This window comes from Hemiscyllium ocellatum, chromosome 43 (assembly GCF_020745735.1).
Source record: "Hemiscyllium ocellatum isolate sHemOce1 chromosome 43, sHemOce1.pat.X.cur, whole genome shotgun sequence".
NCBI classification, from domain to species: domain Eukaryota; kingdom Metazoa; phylum Chordata; class Chondrichthyes; order Orectolobiformes; family Hemiscylliidae; genus Hemiscyllium; species Hemiscyllium ocellatum.
Window position 1 is genome coordinate 3,717,162 of NC_083443.1, and position 16,141 is coordinate 3,733,302.

The window sequence follows — 16,141 nt, forward strand, 5'->3', positions numbered from 1 at the left end:
AACGGTTGATGTAGATACTGTATGTTCCCCTCTTTTCTTCATAAAGTCAGTGAACAGTCCTTTACATTTTCTGGATTAGAGAGAGAGGTTATTATCAATATACCTTGCCACCAAGCCCTATATCTCCATTCTGCATTCTGATTCATTGTTGTTTAATATCCGTACTGCTATAGTGATGTCATCAGCGAACTTGTAGCTGGTGTTATTTAGAATTTGGAAACTCAGCCGTGGCTGTGTAGGGAGTACGTAGGGGGCTTAGGACACAGCCGTGGGAGTACAGGGAGAACATAAGGGGGCTACTGAAAAAACCGTGGGTGTACAAGGAGTACAGTAGTTGGTTGAGGGCACAGCCGTGGGTGTACCTGGAGTACCATAAGGGGCTGAGGGCACAGCCGTGGGTGTACAGGGAATACATTAAGGGGTTGAGGGCACATCAGTGGGTGTGCAGGGCGTACAGTAAGGTGCTGAGGGCACAGCCATGGGTGTATAGGGAGGACAGTAGTGGGCTGAGGGCACAGCCATGGGTGTATAGGGAGGACAGTAGTGGGCTGAGGTTACAGCCGTGGGTGTACAAGGAGTATTGTCGGGTGTGGAGAACATATCCTTCTGCAACTTTCGTGTTGATTGTTATTGTGGAGGAGCTGGTTTTAACCGATCGTCACGATTGTGGGTCAGAAATCTGAGGAGCCAGTTGCAGAGGATGGAACCGAGATCAAGGTCACGGAGTTTTGTGATTAGTCTGTAAGGGATAATGATTTTGAAGGTGGAGCTTTAGTCAATGAGCAGGAGTCTGGTGTAAGTGTTCTTGTTGTCCAGATGTTCCAGGGATGGGTGTAAGCTCGGATATTGCATCTGTTGTGAACCCATTACATCAGTTGGTAAATTATAGTGCAGCAGGGCAGGCTGGGAGACTGGAGTTTCTGTAGGCCATAACCAGCCTCTCAAAGCACTTCATGATTATTGAGGTCGGAGTCACTGGATGGTCGTCTCTAAGGGCATGTTTCATATGCTTTCTCACTTATGAGGATGATGATAGCCTTCTTGAATCAGTTTGGGACTTCGTCTCCTGGAGGGAGAGGCGGAAGTTGTATGTGAATACCTCTGCTAGTTTGTACAAACAGGATGAGTGCTCAATCAGAAACACTGTCCAGGCCCATCACTTTCTTTGATTTGACTCATTAAAAAATGACCTTGCCTGCAGCAGTGACAACAGACACAGTTACATCTGGGGCTTTCGCTGCTGGTGTCAGCCCTCAGTGACAGTCACACAGTCATTTATGACCGACATCCCCTCCTCCCACCTCCCTCTGTTGTCTTCAATCCACAATGACATTGGTTGGTGTGAGCACCACACCGTCAGCATTGAGTCAGATTGCCATTAATAGACTGGGAACATGCGACATCAAGTTCTGTGTCACCATAATGCGGAAAATTCATAATAAAATAGTGGGCAGCGTGTCAGTGCCAGTGGTGCAAGGAGTGAAGACATTGCAGGTGTAATTCCACTCATGCTGCTTTAATCTAAATGGAGTTAAGCATCTTGAGCGTTGTGTCTTTTCCATGGTGGACCGTCCTTAGGTAGTCAGGAAGTACCATTTACGTGAACCATCTGACCTGATGGCAGTTTTACCAGGTTTGCAGATGATACAATGGTGATTGGATAGGCAAGTGATATTGAGGAAGTGGGGAGGCTGCAGAAAGACTTGGACAGATTAGGACACTCGGAAAACACGTAGCTGATGGAACACAATATGGAACATCTGAGATTATGCAATTCAGTAGGCAGAGTACAGGCAGATACTATGTTCTAAAAGCCTTCATGAAATCTGAAGCACAAAAGGAGTTTGGAGTCCTCACCCTCTCTTACGGTTAATGCGCAGGTGCAGTTGGCAGTTAGGAAAGCAAATGCAATGCTAATGTTCATTTCAAGAGAGTGTGAATTTAAGGGCGGAGACATACTGCTGAGAATGTAATGGGCTATGGTCAGGCAGCATTTGGATTATTGTGAGCTGTTCTGGAGAAGGATCTACGGGTGTTGGACATGATCTATCCTGGGAATGATGGCTTGTCATATGAGCGGCAGTCGAGGGCTCTATGTCTATACTCAATGGAATTTAGAAGAATAGGAGGGGGCGCAACTGATTGAAACTGATTGATTACTGAATCGATTGATACAGTTAGAGTATAGAAGATATTTCCACTAGTTTTAGAGACTAAGACAAAATGGCACAGTTTCAGAGTGAAGAGATCGGCTGAATTGACTAAATCTATTGCTATATCTCATGCCCTTATGGTCATACAGTCTATTATTCAGTGCAGAATTGTAAATCTCAGACCTACCCTTGTAACCCATGTATCTGTATGTTGATTTGACTTCACTCTCTGGTCAATGGTAACCCCTGTAATATGAATGCTGGGATGATTCAGTGTCAGCCAGAAGCGCAGTAATATGTTGAATATAAGCTGCTATCCGTGACGCTCATCTGACGGGAGTACGTTGTCTCTACAATGATTGTCATTTTCAGTCTGGTATTTTTGAAGGATCGATCCTGCGACGTTAATATTGTTGAATTTAACAAAACAGATGAAAGTTATCACAGCGCTCAGCAATAATATTTCGTGGAACACTGATCACCCTTCTAATAACAGAAAGGTCTAAAATGTTCATCATCAGAAACACTGCTTTCCTGTTCATGTTCAAATCAGACAACCTATCCCATCGAGGTGCTCAAATTGGAACTACTTAAACTTTTGTTGTGGTTCTGTTCGCCGAGCTGGGAATTTGTGTTGCAGACATTTCGTCCCCTGTCTAGGTGACATCCTCAGTGCTTGGGAGCCTCCTGTGATGCACTTCTGTGATGTTTCCTCCAGCATTTATAGTGGCTTGTCACTGCCGCTTCCGGTTGTCAGTTCCAGTTGTCCACTGCAGTGGCCGGTATATTGGGTCCAGGTCGATCTGTTTATTGATTGAATCTGTGGATGAGTGCCATGTCTCTAGAAACTCCCTGGCTGTTCTCTGTTTGGCTTGTCCTATAATAGTAGTGTTGTGCCAGTCAAAGTCATGTTGCTTGTCATCTGCGTGTGTAGCTACTAAGAATAGCTGGTCGTGTCGTTTCGTAGCTATTTGGTGTTCATGGATGCGGGTCGTTAGCTGTCTTCCTGTTTGTCCTATGTAGTGTTTTGTGCAGTCCTTGCATAGGATTTTGTACACTACATTTTTTTTGCTCATGCTGGGTATCGGGTCTTTCGTCCTGGTGAGTTGTTGTCTGAAAGTGGCTGTTGGTTTGTGTGCTGTTATTAGTCCTAGTGGTCGCAGTAGTCTGGCTGTCAGTTCGGAAATGCTCCTGATGTATGGTCGTGTGGCCAGTCCTTTGGGTTGTGGCATGTCCTCATTTCGTTGTCTTTCCCTTAGGCATCTGTTGATATGAACAAATATATGAACGAATCAACGGCACACCCATGAGCTCACCCATTTCTGGACTCATAGCAGAAGCGGTAATGCAAAAGTTAGAATAAACAGTCTTACCGTAAATTCAACCCAAACACTGGATCAGATATGTGGATGACACCTTTGTAATCATTAAAAACACAGAAATAGAGAACACACACCGGTTCTTCAACGCCACACTCACAGGAATCCGATTCACGAGAGAGGAAGGAAAGGACAACCAACTCCCATTCCTAGACGTGATGGTATAGAGAACACATAACGGAGAATTCAGCACAAAAATATACAGGAAAGCCACACACAGAGACCAAGTCCTGAACTATAAAAGCAACCACCCCAACACACACAAAAGAAGTTGCATCAAGACACTATTCAAAAGGGCCACAACACACTGCAGCACACCAGAACTACAAAAAGAGGAAGAACACCTCTTTTCTGTATCGGTTTCGCTAAAAACAGATACCCCCGCAATTTCATCAATATAATGAGGACATGCCGCAACCAATAGGACTAGCCACACTACCATACATCAAAAACATTTCCAAACTGACAGCCAGACTACTGCGAACATTAGGACTCATAACAGCACACAAACCAACAGCCACTCTCAGACAACTCACCAGAATGAAGGACCCGATACCCAGCATGAGCAAAACCAACGTAGTGTACAATGTCCCATGCAAGGACTGCACAAAACACTAGATAGGACAAACAGGAAGACAGCTAACGATCCGCATCTATGCACACCAACTAGCCACAAAACGACACGACCAGCTATCCTTAGTAGCTACACACGCAGATGACAAGCAACATGAATTCGACTGGGACAACACTACTATTATAGGAGAAGTCAAACAATGAACAGCCAGGGAATTTCGAGAGGCATGGCACTCATCCACAGATTCAATCAATAAGCACATCGACTTGGACCCAATAAACCGACCACTGCAGCGGACAGTTGGAACTGACAACCGGAAGTGGCAGGTACAAACCACGATAAATGCCGGAGGAAAGATCACAGAAGCGCTTCACAGGAGGCTCCCAAGCACTGAGGATGTCACCGAGACAGGGGACAAAACGTCTGCAACACAAATTCCCAGTTCGCCGAACAGAACCACAACAACGAGCACCCGAGCTACAAATCTTCTCCCAAACTTTCTTAAACGTTTGTTTTGGATATGGGAATCGCTGGATGGGTCCATCATTTCTTGTTCATCCCTAGTTGTCCCTTTGAGAAAGTGCTGCTGAGCTGCCTTCTTGTATTGTTGCAGTCCACCTGCTGTGCGTTGCCCACAATGCTATGAGTGAGGGAATTCCAGGGTTTTGACCCAGCAACAGTGAAAGAATTGTGATATATTTCCAACTCAGGATACTGACTGGTTTGGAGGGGAGTTTGAAGGCAGTGGTGTTCGCAAAAGCCTGCTGCCTTTGTCATTCTAGATGGAAGTGCTCGTAGGATTGGAAGGTGCTGTCTGAGGATCTTTGGAGAATTTCTGCAGTGCATCTTGTAGAGAGGACACACTGCTGCCACTGAGAGTTGGAGGTGAAAGGTGTGAATGCTTGTGGATTGTGGTGCCAATCAAATGGGCTGCTTTGTCCTGGTTGGTGTCAAGCTTCTTTAGTGTCGTTGTGGCTGCACTCATTCAGGCAACTCGGGAGTATTTCATCTCAGTCCTGACTTGTGCCTTCTGGATAGTTGACACGCTTTGGGAAGAGAGGAGGTGAGTTACTCACGGAGTATTCCTATCCTCTGATCAGCTCTTATATTTATGTGGCGAGTCCAGTTGAATTTCTGGTCAATGGTAACCCCAAGTGCATTGATAGGGGTGGGGTGGGAAATTTAGTGACAAATGTGCTGCTGAATACCAAGTGTTTATATTGTCTCTTACTGCCGATGGTTATTGTCTCGCATTTTTGTGATGCGAATGTTACTTGCCACTTGTCAACCCAAGTCTGGAGATAGTCCAGATCGTGTTGCCTTTAGGCATGGACTGCTTCAGTATCTGAGCATTTGCGAATGGTGCTGGACATTGTGCAGTCATCGTCAAATATCCCTATTCTGACCTTATGATGGAGAGAAGGTCATTGATGAAGCCACTGAAGATGTTTAGACCTCGGTTTCATCCGGAGGGCCACTGAAGATGTTACCCCACACCGCCCCCCACCCCCTGTACTGTGTGAGAGACTAGGCCAGAGAATCTCAGTGGGGGGACTGACTAACACAGGGGAAATAAGCATCTCAGCTGTGGGTCAAATAATAATCGATAAAGTTTGCACACCACTTACCTAGTTTGGTAATCCTCAATTCAATTTATATAGCACACTATCAGGAGTGCATTCTATCAACCTTGTCTCTTTGTACTTTGCATATATTGGTTTATGCAGAAAATCATGTTGTTTCTGTATTTTGTATTGCATGAATGTATTTCATCATTGTAAATGTATCCTTGAATCTGTTCTTCATATGAGTTATAAAGAGTAACGTTCCAATACTGGGAACTGGAGAACATCACTGTCACTCTACCAACTCTAAACAACCATGTCCCCCAATCCTCTCCATCTTCTGTCTTTCCCCAATGTCATAATCACAATGTAATTGAAGTGCATTAAATGACAATTCACCACAGTTCGTTAACATGGATAACATCAACAACATCACCCACACCTGCCATCTCTGATTCTGGAATAACAATCTGAATTGTGTTTGTTACGTACAATTGTCTGTTAACATATCCATGCCAGTCGTTTGTTATAACCTATGTTTTCTTAGGCACACTTTGCCATCAGATCATGGACGAAAGATGGTCTCTCATGTTTTACAGATATTGCAATGACTGATCTGTAGTTACAGGATTTATTTCTCTATTTATGAGCAGAGAATCATGTTTATGTTCCATTCGATTAACTGGAGCTATTTGTTCAGCGATTGCTACTATGTAAGTCTCCGTGGATCCTAACCATTCCGAGAGAGCTTCTCTCTTCTATCAATAAGGGAATGCTTTCAGTGTTTTATCCCATAGTATCCACACTAGTAACAGGGTTCAGCAGCTCCACAGAGGTGGAGGAGAGATCAGTTGTGAGAACATTAGACTGCCCTGTTCCATCAATGGACAGGAGTTTATCATATAGTCTTTACCGGCTTTCCCAGCCTTGGATATCATTAGCATATCAGATTGAAGATGCACTGCTGGTTAGTCAAGCTGGTTACTATCCTATTCTTGCTATATTTGGTGTTCCTGATAAGTCACTCTGTCTGTCGCCTGAAATGAATTGATGTTGATGATATGTAAATTTTGGAAAAGTGCAAGTCAAATTTTTCAGTTCCAATCAAAGATTCCATTCCTTGGAAATAATAACTAGCAAATTATTATTGACAAATTACTCCCAATATGCGAGGATGAAACACACTGTTCTCAACCTTCTTGATTCATTTTCTCCTGCAAAGTTTACATCTCCATATCATCCCCACATACCAATCCTGTCCAGTACAAACATTAAGACGTCCCAGTCTCCTCCTCAGCCTCAGTGCAATTTCTGAAGAAACCATTGTTTGCGCCTTTGTTAATTCTGGATACATGTTTCAAGCCATTTCTTACCACGTGTGCGTTGCACAATAATTGAACTTGAGATGTTTAACTTTTTCACTGTACAGAATCTGAAAGAAGGGAAGATAGTGTATGGTGATCACTTCATTGGCTCGTAATCTAGATGCACAGAATAGCAATCTGTTGATATCGGCTTGCCTGATGCCCATTAGAGAAGGCAATGGTTTCATACTTCCCTGGTCAGGTCTCTGTTTAACTGCATAAGCCTACCAAGACGAACCTTATCAAATGCCTTACTAAAATCCATGTACACTACATCCACTGCTCTACCCTCAAACACATGCTTTGTCACCTTCTCAAAGAATTCAATAAGACTTGTAAGGCAAGACTTACCCCTCACAAATCCGCGCTGGCTGTCCCTAATCAAGCAGTGTCTCTCCAGATACTCATAAATCCTATGCCTCAGTACCCTTTCCATTGCTTTGCCTACCACCGAGGTAAGACGAACTGGCCTGTAATTCCCGGGGTTATCAGTATTCCCTTTTTTGAATAGGGGCACAACATTCGCCACTCTCCAGTCCCGTGGTACCTCCCCGTTAACAGTGAAGACAATAAGATCATTGCCAACGGCTCTGCAATTTCCTCTCTTGCTTCCCACATAATCCTAGGATATATCTTGTCAGGCCCGGGGAACTTGTCTATCCTCAAATTTTTCAAAATGCCCAACACACCTTCCTTCCTAACAAGTATCTCCTCTAGCTTACCAGTCCGTTTAATACACTCCTCTTCAATAATGCGGTCCCTCTCATTTGTAAATACAGAAGGAAAGTACTCATTGAAGACCTCTCCTATCTCTTCCAACTCAATACACAGTCTCCCACTACCGTCCTCGATTGAACCTACTCTCGTTCTCGTCATTTGCGTGTTTTTCAAATACGCATAAAAGGTCTTGCGGTTATCCTTGATCCTACCAGCCAAAGATTTTTCATGCCCTCTCTTAGCTCTCCTAATCCCTTTCTTCAGCTCCCTCTTGGCTATCTGACATCCCTCCAAAGCTCTGTCTGAACCTTGTTTCCTCATCCTTCTATAAGCCTCCTACTTCCTATTTACGAGACATTCAACTTCCCTCATCAACCAACATTCCCTCACACGACCATCTCTTTCCTGCCGGACAGGTACATACATATCAAGGACACGTCGTATCTGCTCCTTGAAAAAGTTCCACATTTCCACCACATCCTTCCCTGACAGCCTATGCTCCCAACTTATGCTCCTCAGATCCTGTCTTGCAGCATCGTATTTACCCTTCCCCCAGTTGTAACACCAACGCTGTTGCACGCACCTACCTCTCTCAAAAACCAAGGTTAAAGTCAAAGAATTGTGGTCTAATTAGCAACGACGCACCCCCTCCTTTTTTACCACCCTCCTTAATCTTACTGAAACATCAATAACCAGGAACATCCAACAACCATTCCGGTCCCTCTTCTATCCACGTTTCTGTGATGGCCACAACACTGTACTCCCAAGTACCAATCCATGCCTTTAGTTCACCCACCTTATTTCTGATACTCCTGGCGTTGAAGTATGCACACTTGAACCCATCTCTGTGTCTGCAAGTATTCCCTGTCAGTGCTACCTTCTTCACAGCCTCCCTACATTCTTGGACATCTTGAAAAACAGCTAACCTACTTTATGGACGACACGTCCGGATCCCATCCCCTGCCAAATAAATTTAACTTCTCCCCACCCCCAGAAGCGTGCTTGCAAACCTACCTCCCAGGATATTGGTGTTATTCTGGTTCAGGTGCATCTCGTCCTGCTTGTACAGGTTCCACCTTCCCCAGAGCACTGTCCAATTGTCCAAACACCTGAATCCCTCCCTGCTACACCATCCTTGCAGGCACGTGTTCAACTTCACTCTCTCCCTATTCCTTACTTCACTGTCATGTGGCACCGGCAACAACCCAGAGACGACGGTTGTGTGCACAGCAATGCTGCCTCACAGTGACAGGGATTCGGGTTCAATTCCAATCTCGAGAATCTGTCTGTGTGTACGTTGTACATTCTGATATGTGGATGATTGGGATTGCCGACTCGGTAGGATATAGACAAGGTCTGCATTGGGAGCATTAACTCCTTTCTCTCTCCACAGGATTTCTCTCTATTTGCTTCAGATTTCTACAATGTACAGTATATTTGCTCATGGAGAAATGCAGTAAATGTGGCAGCTTTTGTAAAAGCAGCCATGATTCTCGTGTTCCCTGGGTGTTTAGGAATCTTGCTGAATGCAGTGTCCCTGGATACGCATTCCATCTCTTTCAGTTCCTCAGTCCATCCATACTGCATGCAGACTTTCCTTTGCCAAATCTGGGACTCCCCACACCCCATCGCCTGACACTGGATACTCCCTTTGCAGAACTGTGCACACAACGACACTGGGCACTCGCTCACCCGCAGGGGATGCTGGGGAGAAACCCTGCCATTGAAAGGAACAGAATAATTAAAATCCAATTTAATAGCAAATCAGAGTAAACAGGCTGAATGACATCCATCTGCTCTGTCATTTTGTAGTCTTCTATTTATTCTCGTCAATCTGCAAATAAATGGTCCATATGTCTACGTTGTCAACCAGGTTTGGTGGAGGTGATAGATATCAGATCCTCTGGCCATTGGACTGAGTGAGTAGGCTCCACCTTCCTGGTAAATGAGGTCACACTTACGTTTTTATAATCACGTCTATCCATTTTAAAGAAAAGGCCTTGCTCGAGTTGTGCTGAAAGGATATTTGAATTTTGGAGACGCGAGAATATGTCACATACGAGTGAGATTACGAATAGGAAGGTAATATAGTTATATACACCGCCAAAAAGCTGGTAGCACTTCTGATATGTGGATGATTGGGATTGCCGACTCGGTAGGATATAGACAAGGAGGACGGGATGGACCTGAAGTAGCAGCAAGCTTTGGTGTGTGGATCTTTGGGTTTCCCGGGTCGGTAGGATATACTCAAGAAGGACGGAATGGACCTGAACAGGCGGCAATCTCCGATATGTGGATCATTGGGATTCCTGGGTCGGTAGGATTTGCACAAGAAGGACGCAATGGACCTGTACTGGCGGCAATCTCCTGGCAGGCAGGTTTACTATTGTCACTCCGGTGGGTTTAAACTAGTGTGGCACTGTGGAGTGGGAACCAAAGCAGTCGGTCCACAATACAGTGGCTGATGAGGAATTGGAGACTAAAACCAGTGCATCTAAAACCAACAACAAAGAAGGAGAGGGCACTGATTACAATGGGACTGGCAACTTGAAGTGTTATTAATTTCATGTGAGGAATCTGGCAGATATGTACTTGGAGATTGTATGAGTACATATAACTACAATGTAAATATTACCAAGAATTCGTGAGAGAGAGACAAGAGAGCAATCAATCCAGTGGGTCCAGAAATACTTGCTGAATATACAGTGAGTGGCTGGAGACAGTCGTTTAAAGTGAAATAATTATTCAGCACTCTATCGAAATCGGACCATGTGTAATGCAAGGTACAGATTGAAGTGACAAAGGAGGAAACTGGAATTGTCTGTCTACAATGTTTTCTGCTTTACTGATAGTCTTTTGTAATCTCCTGTGACTGACCATTCGGTAGAAGATCATTTTAGAAACAGTGATAACAATGCCCTCAAGTTTGAGATAGCTACGATCATGGAATAAGTCAGGATCTTTGCAAGTTAGTAAATTGAAGGAAGGCAAATCCACATCAGGCAGAAGCGAGGGGTTGTTAATTGGAAGGAGCAGCTGTCACGAAAATCCACATTTAGCATGGCGGGACTGTTCATTAAATCCTGATTTCAATATTGTCTGGTGAATGTCGTCCCAACTGCTCGAATGTCAATCTATTTTGTTTGAACAGATATTTAGAGGATATCGCATGTCAGAAAACAGGAAGTAATAATGAATGATTGTGCACTGTGTCCTTCGCAGGACCAGCTTGTTTCCCCAGGCACTGAAAGTCTTTATTGTGGATCAGAGAAAATTAGAATTAATACAGCGCAGACGTTGGCAATTTAGCCCATCCTACATCCACAAGCTCTCCAACTGCACTATCCGAAAGGAGAGAGATTTATTGGAGATACAGAGAGAGAGAGATACAGACAGAGACACAAATAGAGAGAGAGAGAGAGAGAGAGAGAAATAGAATGAAAGTATGTGAAGGGAAGCCAACATAGTGGATAGAAAGTGGAGCGACTGACTGAGTGGGAGAAAAGGGTGTTAGAAGAAAGTGAACCTGGATAGAACAGGAGTCAGCATGAGGAAAATAGAGAGAAGATGGAAATTTTATTTAGATATTCCCCTGGACTGCAAGCCCTTTGTCTAGTGCCACACCCTGTGAGCACTGTGCTGACACTAGCTGTCATCCCAGATCATTTATCTCCTAAAACATCACAGAGCTGGGTTTCTGACAGTTAAACGGAATCCAATAGATCAATTGATTGGTTCCAGGGAGAAAGTGGATTAACTTAAATAGACTGGGCGAACAGCAGCAGGAAGTGAAAAGCCCCAGAAATACTGTGTGTGGGACTGCACCAGAGAGTCTCAGTGAGGGAGATCACTGTCAAAGGGGAAATCAGCATCTCAGCTGTGGGCCGAATTCAGATTGATAACGTTTGCACAGCACTTCCATGATTTTGAAATTCACATTTCAATGTATACAGCTCAAGGTCATGATTGCATTTTACCAATCGTATCTGTTTGTACTTTCCACATTTTGGAATGTACAAGTCATTTTGTCCCTGTATTTTGTGTTGCATATGCATATTGAATTATGGAGGAAGAAGGGACTTGTTCTGATGGTATGGTCTTCATCTGAACAATGCTGGGACCAGAGTCCTAACACATCACCTAATGAGGGCTGCGGTCAGGTCTTTCAACTAATCTTTAGGTTTGGATGGGATTTCAGTTATGGGTTAAATTAGAAAACTTGAATTCAAAGAGGGGGTAAGAGTGAAGAACGCAAGAGAATTAAGTGAAATCTCGAGCACAGGCACAAATAGGACACAGTGTATTGAAAGTGTAAACAATCAAACTTCAAGCACACTGGACAGACTAATGAAACTGAGAGGATGGGCACTTAATATAGGACTGTGAATGTTATGTCTGCATGCATGCCGTATAAGAAATAAGGTAAATGAGCTTGTAGAGCTGATTAAAATTGGCAGAGACGTACTGGAAGGGAATCAGGATTGACAGATGATGCATTAACGAGTATGCATCCTATCGTATAGATAGGTTGAGTCGTGGGGAGTAAGAATGAAAACAAATCAATCGTAAGAATCCTGGTTTCCTTGCTATCGGAAGAATGTTGTGAAACTTGAAAGTATTCCGAAAGTTTTACAAGAATTGCACTATTTGAGCTACATGCAGAAGTTGAATAGCTGGGGTTGTTTGCCCTGGAGCTTCAGAGAATGAGGAGTGACCTTAGAGAAGTTTAAAAAATCACAAGGGGCATGCATGGGATAAATAGACAAATTATTTTCCCTAGAGTGGGGGAGAACTAGAGCGCATAGGTTTAGGTTGAGAAGGGAAAGATTTAAAAGTTACCAAAAGAGCAAGATTTTTTATCATTCGCAGGGTGTTGTATGTATATGGAAACAACTATGGGAGGAAGTGGTGGACACAAGTCCCATTCCACCATTTAAAAGGCATCTGGAAGTGTATGCAAAGAGGAGGTGTAAAAAGGATATCGGCCAAGTGCTGGCAAATGGGATTAGATTAGGTTGGGTAATCTGATTGGCATAGCCGAGTTGGACCGAAGGATCTGTTTCCATTCTGTTCATCTCTCTGACTGTACAGCTCTCTGACTGTATAGCTCTCTGACTGCATAGCTCTGTGACTGTATAGCTCTCTGACTGTACAGCTCTCTGACTGTATGACATAAAGTAGGGTCAGATAGCACAAAATCGGTGTTGGTAGAATTGAGTATCCCCAAAGGTTGAAAAAAGAAATATAGATGTTTACTGAAACCTTTAAAGAGCAGGTGTGCATGTTGGAATGGATAGAGATGGAGGAAGCTGATGTTTTGAAAATTTTGTCAAACGTTAAGATTGAGAAGTCGGCAGGCCCGGACCAGATTTGTCCTCAGCTGCTTTGGCAAATGAGAAATGCGATTGCTTCGCCACTTGCAAAGATCTTTGCATCCTCACTCTCCACTGAGTCGTACCTGAGGACTGGAGAGAGGCAAATGTAATTCCTCCCTTTAAGGAAGGAAATAGGGAAATCCCCAGCAATTACTGACCAGTAAGTCTCACGTCTGTCATCTGCAAGGTGTTAGAAAGGATACTGAGAGATAGATTTATGACCATCTGGAAGAGCATGGCTTGATTAAATGCAGTCAACACGGTTTTGTGAGGAGAAGGTCATGCCTCACGAATCTTATCGAGTTCTTTGAGCATGTGAATAGAAAAGTTGATGAGGGTCGTACAGTAGATGTGGTGTATATGGACTTCAGCAAGGCATTTGTTAAGATTCCCAATGGTAGGCTCATTCAGAAGGTCAGGAGGATGGGATACAGGTGAACTTAGCTGTCTGGATACAGAATTGTCTGGCCAGCAGAAGACAGCGAGTGGTAGTAGAAGGAAAATATTCTACCCGGAAGTCAGTGGTGAGTGGTGTTCCACAAGACTCTGTCCTAGGGCCTCGACTGTTTGTAATTATTATTAATGACTTGTATGAGGGGATTGAAGGATGGGTCAGCAAGATTATAGAGCAAAGGTTGGAGGTTCGATGACAGTATAGAGAGGGCTGTTTTAGGCTGCAGCGGGACATTGACAGGATGCAGAGATGGGCTGAGAGGTGGTAGATGGATTTTAACCTGGATAAATGCGATGTGATGCATTTTGGAAGGTCGAATTTGAAAGCTGAATACAGGATAAAGTATAGGATTCTTGGCAGAGTGGAGGAACAGAGGGATCTTGGTGTGCAGGTACATAGATCCCTTAAAATGGCCACCCAAGTGGACAGGGTTGTTCCGAAATCATATGGTGTTTTGGCTTTCATTAACAGGGGGATTGAGTTTAAGAATCGTGAGATCTTATTGCAGCTCTGTAAAACTATGGTAAGACCACACTTGGAATATTGCATCCAGTTCTCGTCGCCCTATTACAGGAAAGCTGTGGATGCCTTGGAGCGGGTTCAGAAGAGGTTTACCATGATGCTGCCTGGACTGGAGGGATTATCTTATGAAGAGAGGTTGACTGAGCTCGGACTTTTTTCATTGGAGAAAAGGAGGAGGAGAAGGGACCTAATTGAGATATACAAGATAATGAGAGGCATAGATATAGTCGGGTAGCGAGAGACCATTTCCCAGGGCAGAAATGGCTAACACGAGGGGTCATGGTTTTAAGCTGGTTGGAGAAAACTATAGAGGGGACGTCAGAGGCCGGTTCTTTCCACAGAGAGTTGTGAGAGCATGGAATGCGTTTCCAGCAGCAGTTTTTGAACCGAGGTCATTAGAGACATTTAAGGACTGATGGACATGCATATGGTCACAGAAATTTGAGGATGCATGCATGAGGATCAATGGTCGGCACAAGATCATGGGCTGAAGGGCCTGTTCTGTGCTGTAATGTTCTATATTCTATGTTCTAGATGGCGTTACGTTCAGGATTCGAAAAAGTAGTCAGGACCTGTATATATACACCAGGAGATAGGAAAGTTGCATAGAAAATGCAAAGTACAGTGGTCATGGAGATTTCCATACACGTTTGGACTGGGAAAATCAGGTTGTTAGTGGTTTGCAGGAGAAATACTTTGTACAATATCTTCGATAGGGCTTTTTGGAGCAGCTTGCGGTGGAGCCCACTCAGGAACAGGGCAATACTGGATTTAGTGTTGTGCAGTGAGGCACACTGTTTTAGAGAACTTAAACGAAGGAAGCAGTAATCATAATATGACTGACTTTATGCTGCAATTTGAGAGGGAAAAGATAGAATGATAGGTAATGGTATTTCAGCTGTATGAAGTCAACTACAGGGGCATGAGGTAGGAGCTTGGTAGAATTGCCTGGGATGGGGCTAACATGAAAAACAATAGAACAACAATGGCAGGAGTATCTGCAAGTAATTCAGGAGACACAACAGAGATTCTTCCCGAGAGAAAAAGAAGGATAGTGTAGGGGAGGATGAAGCAACCAATACTGGTTAGGTTACAAATCACACAATACCAGGTTATAGTCCAACATGTCTAATTGGAAGCCCACTAGCTTTCAGAGTACCGCACCTTCAACAGGTGTTTGTGTAGGAAGTCAGGGACAGAAGAACAAGCGTATAATGTGACGAAGGGCAGCGGAAAACCTGACGATTTGGAAGCTCACAAAGACCAACAGAGGACAACAAAATAATAAATATGGAGGGAGGAGATTAAATATGAGAATATGTTTGTCAGTTAAATCAAGGAAAGTTGGAAGATTTTCTTTAGATATAAAAAGGGCAAAGGCGAGACAAAAGTGGAGATTGGGCTGCTGTAACATGGCACAGGACAGACATAGTGGAGAACAAAGAAATGGCCGAGGACACGAGTAAATTCCCAATCGTTCAAGAATGAGATGGGGCAAAGCTCAGTATGTCACCCATCGCCAAGGCAAACAGGGTATAAAAGCTAAATGGGCTGAAGGTGGATAAATCACCTGGACCAGAATGACTACACCACAGAGTTCAAAGAGGGGAAGCTCAGAGGTAGTGGAGGACTGAAATAACGCTAATGTAAAATCCCTGTTTACAAAGGGAATAAGGCAGAAGACGGAAAATTACAGACCAATTAGCCTAAACTCAGTCGTGGGTAAGATCCTGGAACCGATGGGAAGGATAATATTTCTGAATATTTGGAGGTGTATAGAAATATAGGGCAAAGTCAGCATGGTATCGTCAAAGGGACGTCACGCCTGACGCATTTGCTTGAACCTTTTGAGAAAGTAACGATCAGCTTAGACCCAGGAGCGCCAATGGATATTCTTACCCGGACCTCAAGAAGGCTTTTGGCGAATGCCACACAGAAGACTATTGATTAAGATAAGGGCCCATGGTGACAGATGCAAAGTGCTAGCATGGATTGAAGTTTGGCTGTTTGGCAAAAAGCAGGTAGTGGGAATAAAATG